Source organism: Perognathus longimembris, unplaced genomic scaffold (assembly GCF_023159225.1).
Source record: "Perognathus longimembris pacificus isolate PPM17 unplaced genomic scaffold, ASM2315922v1 HiC_scaffold_5453, whole genome shotgun sequence".
Lineage (NCBI taxonomy): Eukaryota > Metazoa > Chordata > Mammalia > Rodentia > Heteromyidae > Perognathus > Perognathus longimembris.
Window position 1 is genome coordinate 143,468 of NW_025960882.1, and position 11,073 is coordinate 154,540.

Genomic DNA, 11,073 nt, shown 5'->3' on the forward strand with positions numbered 1-11,073 from the left:
TTCTCTTTGTGATTCCCATTCTGAAACCCTGAAAAGATAATGAGAAATGTACAAGTCATGCCATTTCTGGGTGGTAGGATTATGCAGGTGTCAGGAAATAAAGAGGACACCAAGGCTGCTATCCTCCAAGAAGGAAAATAGCTTATCAATGGTTGTGGTATTCACAACCAAAGCTTTTTAGTCTAGCAGGAATGATTACCTAAGAGGTAATTTGGAATATCCTTTCTCATCAGTGGTTCTGAGGATCAGGAGTATCAGAAAAGGAATTTTGATGACACTTTCTCTAAGATGGGGAAAGAGGATTTTTAGATTCCTACATATACTTACATAATTCTTAGTCACAAGTTAATACTGAAGAAATGTACAGATAAATCCTTATAGTAACTATTACTGCTTAGGTGAAAGGCAAAGGGAATCTATAAAACCTTTGTGATCTATGAATGTAGAAATATTGTTGTTCCTAACATAATGGTTGAGAAGCAAAGCAGCACAAAATATAAATTATTTCAAGAAAATAAAACAGCAAATATTCTCTTATATTAAAATATATATTTATAATTCAAGGCATGCTAAGTTAAGATTGCAAGTACTTTAAAGTTATTCCTATAAGACTATAATTGTGTAATTTGAGTAAATATTTCCTCTGATTTAAAAAGAAAAATGTGGAACAGAAAGATGTTATTTTGAATTGGAAAATATTAGTATGAATTTCTTAGATAAATCATTAGGGAGAAAAGTATGTATTTCTCATACATCAATTCCTAGTGTTGATATTTTAAAATCTATAATAATTAGAATGGGAGGAAATGTCATAATTTTTACATTAGGAAATGATTGGATCTCATTCATATTTTTTTCTTGATTTTGATGAATCATTTTAGATGTCCAAGAAATGGATGACAGTACTGTATGTGGGAAAACATTTTACTTCAGACCTACAGTCAGTACACATCAGAAAAAACACACTGGAGACAGTCTTCTGTTCAAGGAGTGAATGTGAGAAATATTTCAGTAAGGAAATAGACCTTAGTAACCATCAGAGCAAATATCCAGAAGAGAAGTTTGATAAGTATAAAAAAATGTGTAAAGGAAACTTATGCATGTAACAAATGTGGAGAGTCTTTTCCCAAGAAAGCATACCTTAGTGCTCACGAGAGAACACACAGAAGAGAGAAACCTTATGAATGCAACAAATATGTAAAGTCCTTCAGCTGGAAGACATTTTTAGTGTTCATCAGACAACATACACAGGAAAGAAACTTTATGAATGCAAGCAATGTGGGAAGTCTTTCATCCACAGGTCAAGTCTAAGTAGTCATGAAAGAATTCACACAGGCGAGAAACCTTATCAATGTAACCAATGTGGAAAGTCCTATACCCAGAGCTCAAATCTAGTCATAAAAGAATTCACAGAGGTGAAAAACCATATGAATGTAACCAATGTGGAAAGTCTTTCATCTGGATATCCGGCCTTAGTATGCATCAGAGAATACATACAGGACAGAAGCCTTATGAATGTAACAAGTGTAGAAAGTCTTTCACCCTGAAGACACATCTTTGTGTTCATTAGAGAACATACACAGGAAAGAAACCTTCTGAATGTAACCAATGTGAAAAGTCTTTCATCTGGAAGGCAAAACTCAGTGAGCATTAGAGAACACACACAGGGAAGAAACCTTAGTAATGTAACCAGTGTGGAAAGGCTTACACACAGAAGACACTTCTTAATGCTCATCAGAGAACTCAAACAGGAGAGAAACCTTATGAATGTAAAAATGTGGAAAATCTTTCACCTGGAAGACGTATCTTAGTGTTCATCTGAGAACATACACACAGGAGAGAAACCTTATGAACGCAACATATGTGGAAAGTCCTTCACAGACAGTTCATCTCTAAAAAGACATAAGTGAATTCACAGGTGAAAAACTTTATGAACTTAACACATGGAGACAGTCACCCATCAGTCAGCACTCAACAAGCATAAGAGGAGTCATACAGATGAGAAACTATGAATATAACCAATGTGAATAGACCTGCACCCAGAGGTCACACCTCAGCTAGCATAAGAGAATTCACCCAGGTGGAAACCCTTATGAATGTAACAAATGTAGAAAATCTATGAAGCACAAGTCATTCCTTGATGTGCATTAGTGAACACATCCAGAAGAAATCTTATGAATGTAACAAATGTGGAAAGTCAACCAGAAGTATTTGCCTCAGTAGGCATCAGAGAATACCCACAGAGGAGAAACCTTCTGAAAGTAAAAATGTGGGAAGGGGTTGGGAATAAGGCCTAGTGGTAGAGTGCTGCCTCCCATAATGAAGCCCTGGGTTCAATTACTCAGCACCACATATATAGCAAAAGTCAGAAATAGGGCTGGGAATATGGCTTAGCAGTAGAGTGCTCATCTTGCATGCATGAAGCCCTGGGTTCAATTACTCACCACAAAAACAGAAAGGGCTGGAAGTGGATCTGTGATTCAAGTGGTAGAAGGCTAGCCTTGAGCAAAAAGGAAGCCAGGGACAGTGCTCAGGCCCTGAGTTCAAGCCCTAGAATTGGAAGAAAGGAAAAGAAAAGTCAGAAATGGTGCTGTGGCTTGAGTGGTAGAGTGATAGCCTTGAGCAAAAAGAGGTGGGGGACAGTGTTCAGTCCCTGAGTTCAATCCTCAGGACTGGCAAAACAACAGCAAACAAAAAAATGTGGAAATCGTTCACTCAGTAGACAAAACTTAGTGTTATGAATGTAACAGATGTGGAAAATCTTCCTACCAGAAGTGAAACCTCAATATGCATCAGAAACTGACTCCTCATTTACAGAGACCATTTTATGAATATAACATGCTGTCAGGAATTTTTCTAGATTGTTTTAAGTGAATGTGATTGAGCTTAAAATTTTTATTTAATGACGTGATGAATTACTTGTGACTGATTCACTCTTATCCCATTCTGCTGAGTCAATTATAATAAAACACCACTGTAAATGATGTGGAAAGCATGTGTTTTCTCCCTGTTCTGGTGGCCCAAGTGACAGTCTCAGGAAGATGACTATCTCTCTATCACCAGTACTCTCCCTTTGTCTAGCTCCCTGTAGATAATTGTTCCAAAACACAACTAAGAAATGATTTTGTTAAAATGAATTCTGGCAGCTATATAAAATTAAAAATATGGAAAAAGAGGAGGAACAAGAAGTGGAGATGCTTAGAGAAATTCAAAAGATGATAGAGACAAGTAGATAAATGTAGGACTGTAGTAGAAATCAGTAGGGGAAAACAGATGCAAAAAATTATTCTCTTGGCTTTCAAGTTACATAGGTACAAATATGGATTCTTCCTTTCAATGGCTTAGAGTTTCTTTAAAAAAGGTAGTTACTCAAAGTTTTATTTTAAATGGTATTATCTAATTATTCAGTACAAGTTTGTTTTGTTGGTAAGTAATTGTCCAAAGGGGTTACAATTCCATAAGTCAGATTATAAGAACAATGCTTCTTGACATTGTTGCCCCTCTTACCCCCATGTTATCCCTCCCCATTCCTATCCACCGCTTTCACAGTTTACTTTTATGTAGTGTACATTGCCCTTACTCCGGCCTCTTACCTCCACTCTTTGTTCTTCCTCTTGGGACAAGTATTCATTTTGATAAATACGACCTTACTTGTTTAAGGATTATGCCTTCGGCTTTCTCCCTTAACTATATTCCCTTTTACTAAGTTTGTTTGTGGGTAAATGCCTTGAACTCTGTGTATGTTACCATGCCTAATTGTATTTTAGGTCAGCTTCCATATATGAGAAAAAAAGTGCAATTTTTCTGTCTGATCTTGGCTTACTTAACATGATTTCTTCTAAGTCCAACCATTTTCCTCCAAATGACATGTTACTATGTTCTAGTAAATTTCCATTCTGCATGTGTATCATATTTTCTTGATCCATTCTTCTATTTGAGCACATCTGGGCTATTTTCATAACTTGGTTATTGTGAATGGTGTAGCGGTGAACATGAATGTGCAAGTGTCTTTCCCATATCCTGATTTGTAATGGTCTGGACAGATGCCAAAGAGTGGTATGTCTAGATGAAAAGTAGATTCTAGCTGGGTGCCAGTGATTCATGCCTTTAATCCTAGGTACTCCAGAGGCTGAGATCTGAGGATCATGGTTTAAAGCCAGCTCTGTCAAGAAAGGCTGTGAGATCCTTATCTCCAATAAACTACTCAGAAAAGGCTGGAAGTTGGACTATGGCTCAAGTGGTAGTGAATCTTTAAAAAGTTGCTAAATATACCAACAATTTCTCAATGAATTGTCATGTTTATGGCCTATGACTGGACCTAAGAATCCTGATGTGATCCAGAGAGTTATAAACTACAGTAATCTGCATAAATGAATAAACTGTGCTGTATGAAGCAGAAGGTAAGAACCTTGGTTAAATGCAGTAAAATGAATAAACAAATAACATTTCTGTAGCAACCTCAGTTACAGAACTTGGCCTTGGGTTCAAGCACCAGGACCAGTATTAAAAAAAAAAAGAAATAAAAAGAAGAAAGAAAGAAAAGCAAGCAGGCAAGGAAGAAAGAGAACGTGAGGTAGGCAAAGGTCAGAACCTAAATCATAACCAGATATGGACTGGGGTTACTTACACATTAGAAGAAGATTTTATATACCACTGTCTAACACTCTGCCAAGATACTTATTATAGTTATCTTAAACTTAAACAGAAAAGGGAACTGAATCTTTTCACCTCCACAGTTGTCTCACCAATTTACCTTACCTTTGTAGAAAGCACCTCAAGTGAGAACTCAAAGAAGCTTTTCTGGAGTGCTTCATTAGGGGATAGTGGCTGTTTCGGTGTCCTGGAAAGCACATAATAAGAAAACCAGGCATTTCCATGTGGAGTAGAGGCTAAGTGAATGTGTTGGCAGCTTTAAAATTGAGGGCTTGCATTTCTCCACAATGCGGTGGACAAAGACTGGTGTTACAAAATTAGCTTTAAATATTCTTTATATTTTATTTTTAGAAAGTTCATGCTTTGTAGCAAAGGCTGGCCTCAAATTCCTGGTCTTCCTGTTTTAGTCTCCCCATAAAGTTGGGATTTACATGAATGAGACACCCAGGCTCCTGGAGGATGATTTTGACCATACAGCAGGCAAGGCAGGAACTAGAGATGTGGGGCAAAGGAGGGAGGGGCTGGGATTAAGATGGTAGGGAGCAAAGTGAAGAAGGGGAGTGTTGAGAGAAGAGGGTCGAGGAGGTGTAGCTAAGCCAGGAGAAGCAAGATGAAGATGTGAGTGGGCCAGAGGAAGACAGAAGAAGAGGGAGGATGAAGATAGGAAAAGGTGGTGAAGACAAGATGACCAGGTGAAGGGAGGAAGGATGAGACAAATTGCTGGAATGTGCAGTGAAAATGGGAGAGGGAAGCGGGCATAGCAAAGACTGAGAGGCAACTTGACGACAAGAGGGTACAGGGTAAGACAGGAGAAGTATGATGGAGATGAGAGGGCAGGGTGAAAATTGAGAGGCTAGGTTGAGACAAAAGGGGTGGGATGATGATATGAAGTGGGGAGTGAAGACAGGGCTGAGCCAGAACACCAGAAGTTAAGCTCCAGTTCATCCAGCAGGTAGGTTTATCAGGAGGGGGTAAGAGGGGAAGAGTAAAAAGGGAGGGGAGGGACAGGGGCAGGGAGAAGTGAAGGAGAGAAGGAGGCTTTAGGTAAGAAGAGGAACTGGGGAGAGAACTATTGGAATTGTCACTATTAATTCAAGAAAAGGAGATGTGAGCAGGCATGGGACTTGCAAGGGCGGCAACCCTGATGCCATTTTCAGGAGGGCTTACTCATTGGGCAGAACCCACTGGGCAAGGGCCTTGGAATACTCTGAATCTCTCCTTACTAAGCCTCACCATGCTGCCATCCTTACCTGCTGGTCAGTGGACTCGCAGGGCTATTGCACAAGCCTCCCAACACAGTATGGCTGAGGCTCCAAGCCCAGGACCTGATGAGCCAAAGTACACAACACCCGCATCTATGCCCATGCCAACCTGTGGCTGGCCATCAGGCACAGACACCATATCAATGGGCAGGACTCCCAGCGATGATGAAATATACAATGGCCACTCTTGCCCACTGATGCGGTCTGCTGGAATCTGGGTTGAAGTTGAATTGTAGGAAAGAGGAGGTGGTAAGCTCTCAAAGAATTCTTAGGCATTCAAGATTTAAAGCTGAGGTAGGACATGGTAGTGCACAGCTGCCATGATGATCCCGAGTTCTACACTAGTCTGGGATACATAGCAAGAACCTGTCCTTATATGAATAAAATAAGAGAATGAGTGAGCCAGGGTTCAGCGCCAGGATGGGATTCAAGATGCAGTCCCTACGAGATACCTTGAGCACTAGGAATCTGATTGTCATAACTCTTGTGGGTGGGTCCCTTCCCTGAAAGCATTAGCAGGTTCTTCCATGCTCTTAAGGAACTGGACCCAGCAACTGAGCCCATCTACTTGAAGTTGTATTTGAGATCCATCCAGTCCAACGTTCATCTAGTTTTATAGGACTTGCAGTAAATATAAAAACATATTTACAGTGTTTCAAATCAAAACAAAATAAAAAAACTGTCATGCTGGGCCCAGCCTCTAATCCTAGCTCCTTAGGAGGCTGGTGCCTAAGGATCACAGTTCAATGCCAGCCACTTCAGGAAACACTGTGAGGCTTTTATCTCTCCAATTATCTACCAAAAAGCCAGAAGTGGAGGTATAGTTCAGTAGGTAGAATATTAGCTTTAGTGAAAAAGCATAGGAACAAGCCCAGGCCTTGAACTTAAGCCCAGGGTAGGCACTAAAACAAAACAAAGAGACTATCATTTTATGATATGGGAAAATTACATGAAATTCAAATTTCAGTGTTTATAAATAAAGTTTTGAAACATAGTATGCCCATTCTGGTGGTTGTTGTTCATAACTGTTTTCTACTATAATGGCAAAATGTACAGAGAGAGAGAGAGGGAGAGAAGAGAGAGAAAAGAGAGAGGAGAGAGATATGACTCAAATGATGATTAGCAAATAATGAAGACAAATCTTGACTTTGAAAAAAAACAGAGAAATCATTTGTATATCCACAAAACCAGAAACTCCACAACACTTTAAAGGAAAGTAATCTGTGTCTGAGGCAAATAGAACAACACTTTGAAGATCCACAAGGAAAGGGATGGGAAACCATGCATATGACACTAGCTAAATTTGCTGTCATTTATAAAGGCCCTCACGTCCACGTTGTTCTGGAAGACTTTAAGTAATACTGCTCCCCTGGTCACTTCCTGGAGAACAAAGAGAATTCAATCAACCAAATCCCTTGGGGGACATTGACAAAGAGCCAGATTGTAAATGCTAACTTTGTAGATACTGAATTCATTTCAGATTAAATGATGAAAGTAGGAAAGGCATTAAGGTGGGGACAGTCACTATCGTCAGTTTTATAGTCCATTAGATTGCATCTCTATTTTCCTATAGAGAGTTTCATTATGCAGAAAATAATATTTGAAGCAGTTAACTGCAAGTGGCTCATAATTAACAACCTCTGATCAATTTCACAATGTCTAGGATACAGTCACAAATCATTAGGTCTTCAAAGAACTAGGAAAATATGATTCATAATGTGGAGAATGTCAACCAATCAAAAGTGATTTGTAACTGGGAAAGGGATACATGTTTGTAATTTCAGCACTCAGGAAGTTGAGAAAGAAGGATCATGAGTTTGGGGGACCTAAGCTGCATACCAATACCTTGACTCAAAAAAGAAATGCCCAAAGTGAGCCAGAACCAAAGAAACATGGACGCTATAGTCTCCCTTATTGAGAATAATTAGTACAGGTTTAGGCAAGTCACAGCAGAGGCTCACAAGAGCCCAATAGCTATACCCTTATGAACACATAAGATGATGCTAAGTGAAATAAACTCCATGTTATGGAAACGATTGTTATATCACAGTTGTAACTACTTTCAACATCTCATGTGTATCTGTAGCTTCTATTATTGATGATGTTCTTATATCACCTTCCTGTGGTTGTACCTACACTATCTCTGTAATCTTACCTGAGTATATTGGAAACCGTGTATACTGGTATTAGAACTAGGAAATTGAGTGCTTGCCTCGGATACACGAGGCCCTAGGTTCGATTCCCCAGCACCACATATACAGAAAACGGCCAGAAGCGGCGCTGTGGCTCAAGTGGCAGAGTGCTAGCCTTGAGTGGGAAGAAGCCAGGGACAGTGCTCAGGCCCTGAGTCCAAGGCCCAGGACTGGCCCCCCCCCCCAAAAAAAAAGAACTAGGAAATTGAAAGGGAATACCAAAATTGAGAGACACAGGGTAAAAAAAGACAAACAACTACAAAAGCAATACTTGCAAAACTGTTTGGTGTAAGTGAACTGAACACCTCATGGGGGGAAAGAGAAAGGGGGAGGAGAGGGGGGGGGTATGAGGGACAAGGTAACAAGCAGTACAAGAAATGTATCCAATGCCTAATGTATGAAACTGTAACCTCTCTGTACATTAGTTTGATAATAAAAAATTGAAAAAAAAAAAGAAATGCCCAGGAAAAAATAGTATGAACCCTGAGCATATCCAGATCAATATAGATAATAAGGGACATTGCAACAGTTACTATAATGCCATACTGTATATATAAGAAGCTAGAGGAAAGATCAAACAAGTGTGGTAAATTCATGTAAAGTTTAAAAAATATTCAAGTTGAAAACACAATGAATGTTATGAAGAATAAAAATATGGTTTCAGACTAGAAAACGTTAGTGAACTTGCATACATAGCAGTGGGAACTACAACATGAAAGCAGATTTAAATAACTGAAAGAACATTACCAGAGTATTGAGGCCACCTATGGGATACCTTTAAGATTCAAGGGTGGGGAACATCAGACCCATGAGCCATAAAGGATCTTATGAAATCATTAAATACTTGACAAGACAGATATGTATGTTTCTCACCAACTTCCCGTGTCCTGTCAGCTTGTGTTGATCATTTTGAATAGCCTACCAATAATGTTATCATATCTAAATGACCTTTGGAAGAAAAACAGTTCCCCATTCCTATATGATCAAATGCCAAAGCAGCTGGGATCTGTGGGAGAAGGGTAAGAAGAATTAAAAGAAATACTAGAAACAGTTTATTAGTTTTTTGGAGACTATTCCACAGATCCAGAAATTCAAGAAACCATAGTCACCAAAACATTTAAAAAAAATCAACCCAGATTATAATAAATTTCCTAAACCAATTCATTTAAGATAAAAAATTTAAAATAGCCTAAAGAAAAAAACCATGACATTATATACAAAGGAAGAAAGATAAGGATGGCTTAAGACTTCTTATGGGGACAATGTAAGGTAGACAGAAGAGCTACATCTTTAAATTATAGAATTAAATAAAATTTATACAGAAGTTTTACCTAGCAAAACATCTTTCAAATAAAAGGGCAAAGTAAAGAATTTTCAGATATATACAAGCTAAAAGAATATATCACTAGACTTTCCTTACAAGAAAGGTTAAACTAGTCATTAAAACATTTAGAAGTTGGATGAGCACAAAGTGATAATGAAAACTTTCAGAAATGATATCTGCATGAATGAATATAAAGACTTGTTCATAACACAAATAAATACATAATTTTACATATTTCTCCAACTTGTCTCTGTGCTAGAAAATACAATCGTATCTGACTACCTTATCTAAATGTACTGAGTAAAATCTACAGGAATATCTTTTTTTTAGTTTTTTTTTTTTTTTTTGCCAGTCCTGGGCTTTGAACTCGGGGCTTGAGCACTGTCCCTGGCTTCTTTTTTTGCTCAAGGCTAGCACTCTGCCACTTGAGCCACAGCGCCACTTCTGGCCGTTTTCTTTATATGTGGTGCTGGGGAATCGAACCCAGGGCTTCATGTATAGTACGTAAGCACTCTTGCCACTAGGCCATATTCCCAGCCCCTTACAGGAATATCTTGCAGTGCACAATGACATATTGATGAATTTAAAAATGTTTTTCAAATTATATATTTCTTCTTTGAATCTGATATTGATATATTGAGTCGGGAACAAATGTCAGTGAGTTTTCTTGACTTGGACAGACATAGAATTGAAAACAAATAAATTCTAAACAAATGCATTCTAAGCAGATAAATTCTAAATAGATTAATTAGTTTTGTCATAGATTTAAAGGAAAATAAAGTCAAAAAGGAAATAAAGTCTAAAAGGAAAATAAAGTCTAAATAGGTTTAAAACAACTGCACATGTGACCTGGTTTTATATCTGATTTTTATAAAATTTAAGCAATTGTGATCTAAGATAATTACTACAAGAATATACTACGAGTATAAAGTATACACTGGATAGATTTAATGTAGAAAAGAAGCATGTAAGTTACTTATTTATTTCTACATTTTTATACTGCATATTTAGGGCATATTAGGTTTAATAGATTACTTCCAATTGTTTACTTTTTAAAACATGGCTTCTAGAACACTTCTAATTGTATCTGTGTTTCACATTATTTCTATTGGGCAGGACTGAAGTCAAAGACTCAATATTACTGTGAGAATTAACCCGGTAACATACAAAATGTGTAAGATATCTGATATCCACTAAGATATATATATATATATATATTTTTCTTAAAATACTATTCATTTTGAAAAGCATCCAGAAAAACAATGTTTGACCTGGATTATAAATCCATTCATCGCCAATGAAAGGGCAAACTGCAAAACATCCTGAGAACCTTCTTCGTTACCTGAGCACAAACGTAAGCAAATGGCAAGAAGGTGGATGGAGAGAAAAAGAAGAATAAATTTTAGTCACTGAAATGGACCATGCTTTATTTTCAGTATTTAAATTGATCACAGTGAGTGTAACAGGCCCATCAGGGACAATATACCAACCTTATATAAAGACAGATTTCTACCTCTGCCCCAAGATCACTATGTGCCTCTTTGACGGCCTTCTGTTTCCAGAGCAATCAGACCCAGATCAAGAGAAGCAGGCGCTGCACTTCCCGGCATGCCCTGCAACCCCAGACAGGAAGTGGGGGTGG